The sequence below is a fragment of the Epinephelus lanceolatus genome, chromosome 10 (genome assembly GCF_041903045.1).
Source record: "Epinephelus lanceolatus isolate andai-2023 chromosome 10, ASM4190304v1, whole genome shotgun sequence".
Classification (NCBI taxonomy): Eukaryota; Metazoa; Chordata; class Actinopteri; order Perciformes; family Serranidae; genus Epinephelus; species Epinephelus lanceolatus.
This window is the reverse complement of record NC_135743.1, coordinates 7341669-7345240: the sequence shown is the minus strand read 5'-3', so window position 1 is coordinate 7345240 and position 3572 is coordinate 7341669.

Genomic DNA, 3572 nt, shown 5'->3' with positions numbered 1-3572 from the left:
CTCCAGCACGCAACGCTGCTGACGTCATCCAGGGTGCGCTCTCCTGATGCCGCGCGCAGCACGTTCAGATGTTTGTCTCGTGCAAACAGATGTTACTAATGTATGAGCACTAATTGTCTCGTGCATAGTGCGGCGTTTGTTTACCACTGTGCAAACCGGTTTAATGTTTGTACAGCAGGAAACAATAATGAAAAACAGACATTAGTAATATTATATAATAAATAATAAACTATATTGGCACAGATCTTTTAAAAACAAAAATACAGAGTGCTTCACATGGTACAACCATGAGTAAAACATCCAAGACTATAATGAGGTAAATAGTTCCAGTAAATGGAAATAATAAGAAATATAAAATTAAAGACCTAGTAAGTGTTTTAATTTTTATTATAAAATTAAAGATAAGATGAAATAAGCCTTTATTGATAGCCAGAATGTACAGATAGTATATAATGTAATAAAACAGCATAACATAATATATAGTAGAGCAACAGAATACAAAATATAATATAGACTCACAGGCCACTTTATTAGGTACACCTTGCCTTCAGAACTGCCTTAATTCTTGACATCACACAGTTGCTGCAGATTTGTCGGCTGCACATCCATGATGAGAATCTCCTGTTCCACCACATCCCAAAGGTGCTCTATTGGACTGAGATCTGGTGACTGTGGAGGCCATTGGAGTACAGTGAACTCATTGTCATGTTTGAGATGATGTGAGATTTGTGACATGGTGCGCTATCCTGCTGGAAGTAGCCATCAGAAGATGGGTACACTGTGGTCATAAAGGGATGGACACGGTCAGCAACAATACTCAGGTAGGTTGTGGTGTTTAAACCATGCTCAGTTGGTACTAAGAAAATCTCCCCCACACCATTACACCACCAGCAGCAGCCTGAAGCGTTGATACAAGGCAGGATGGATCCATGCTTCCATCTGAATGTGGTTTCTCCAATCTTCTATTGTCCAGTTTTGGTGAGAAAACCCGTGTGAATTGTAGCCTCAGTTTCCTGTTGTTAGCTGACAGGAGTGGCACCTGGTGTGGTCTTCTGCTGCTGTAGCCCATCTGCTTCAAGGTTGGACAAGGTGTTGTTGCTTCAGAGATGGTCTTCTGCAGACCTTGGTTGGAACCAGTGGGTATTTGACTTCCTGTTGCCTTTCTATCATCTTGAACCAGTCTGGCCATTCTCCTCTGACCTCTGGCATCAACAAGGCATTTTGGCTCACTGGATATTTTCTCTTTTTGGGACCATTCTCTGTAAACCCTAGAGATGGTTGTGTGTGAACATCCCAGTAAATACTCAGACCAGCCCGTCTGGCACCAACAACCATGCCACGTTCAAAGTCGTCGCCTCATATCGTTAGGATAAATGTCAGAGAACATATAGAAAACGACATGTAAACGTGTTGTCTTACCTCACCGGTGTGCTGCCATGTTTGTTGTTTATCATGCAGCTAAGGCTGCAACCGGTCCCATTCCTTGCAACAGAGGTATTCCTGTTCTGTGGGCATTGGGGTACAGCATTCACAGGTAACGTTACACCACCAATCTCCAGAGCTAAAGCCTTCCAGCAGCCATTCCTCCTCTGTCTTCCTCTAACGTTACCTGTTGTGCCTCTCTCTCTCTCCTCCTCTGTTCTTCAATTTCACGAAGCTCTTCATCAGTGTATTCTGGCTCAAATAAATAAGGGCGGCCATCGCCTCTCGATGTGGAAAGCCTATATACTAACATTCCACATTTAGGTGGTCTTCAGAGTTGTTGTCTTACCTTACTGTGTGTTTACCGTTTACCTCTGCTTCCCAAAGCGCGGCCGAAATCTCGCGAGAACAAGCCGCAGCAGCTGCAAGGCAGAACCGGACAGTAGCCTGAAAAGTTCATTCATTTATTTTTATGAAAGATTTATAGAATAATGGCTGACTTTTTGCCAGACTTCGACTTTGTGGAGGAGGAATTTGATTTTGCAGAGTTTGATGGCCGCCCTTATTTATTTGAGCCAGAATACACTGACGAAGAGCTTTGTGAAACTGAAGAATGGAGGAGGAGAGAGAGAGAGAGAGAGAGAGAGGCGCAACAGGTAATGTTAGAGGACAACAGAGGAGGAATGGCTGCTGCAAGGCTGCGTAGCTCTGGAGATTGGTGGTGTACCTGTGAATGCTGTGCCCCAATGCCCACAGAAGAGGAATGCCTCTGTTGCAAGGAATGGGACCGGTTGCAGCCTTAGCTAAATGGTAAACAACAAACATGGCACCACACCGGTAAGGTAAGACAACACGTTTACATGTCGTTTTCTATATGTTCTCTGACATTTATCCTAACGATATGAGGCGGTCTTTGTGGAAAAAAGCTTGTTTAGTGGACTAACTTTGCACTTGAAAGGATGCCCATTCAATTACGTTTTAACAGGGCTGACGCTACGGCTGTATCTAGGCTAACGGCTAACATGCTAACTATTATTTCTATGGCACTAGTGACTTGAAACAAATTTAGGACGATAGAAGATGGGTTGAAATAAACCGAAATTTCCCTTTAACAAGCAGTTGAACAGGTGTACCTACTAAAGTGGCCGGTGAGTTTTTAGATTAAAGTGACTGACAGATTACAAATCAAATCGAGTTTATGTCCATCTTTCTAGTAGTTTACTGGGTCACTTAGAGGGATGTAACAATCCATTAATCTGTATCGATACATCGATTCAATGATCAACGGTCCAGTATCATTGATGCAAAGTGAAAACATCGATCTATATCGTCATCTTTAGGATAAGCTTTTATTGTGAAAGTCTGTGTGACAAGCAGATGGCAAACAGCCCAGAGAAAGACTGTGAGGATAATGTTACTTACTGGGGAATAAATCAGCAGTGTGGAGATATTTTGGATTTCGGTGGAAATACAGGTCAATGGACAGAGCGCGTGCGTATGCGAACGTGACGTCATGGGATAAAACACGACGTAACGTCAAAGATTGGTAACGTCACCTGCCTGGATGGAATCCCACTCGGCTAGCTTCTTAACGGCAACATTAGCTGCTCTGTTTCAACAATGTTCGCCTGAAAAAACTACATTCAAGCTGAAATTCAACCTTAATGTTCTGTCGGAAGCTGCAGTGACTTTAAACCAACGGTGAGTAAGAAAAATAATAATGGTACATGTAATTTGTTAAGCTATAATGAGAGGAAAATGGCCGCTAGCCGCTAGGCTAATTAATGCTATGTCAAAATGCTAGCTAATCAAGCTAATAACGGGTGACGAACAATAAACAGTTGACATGTCTGTGAACTTTGACAGTTATTATTGAGCTGAATTTGATACTTATGTTAAATGATGTTGTTAGTTCACATTTTACGGCTGTTGTTAGAAATTCGCCTTCAGGATTTTAAGCCAGATAGACCTGACTTTATGACAGGATGCCCTGGAGGTTAACTTATCCCATGTGCTGTTTAATGTGTGTTAGTGGAGTCAGTTTAAAATAAAGTTAACGGTACTTAAGCAGTTACAGTTACTTATTTATATGTTGTTTTTATTTGTTATGGCCAAAAGCAAAAAAAGAAAAGATGTGGTGGCTTCTTCTG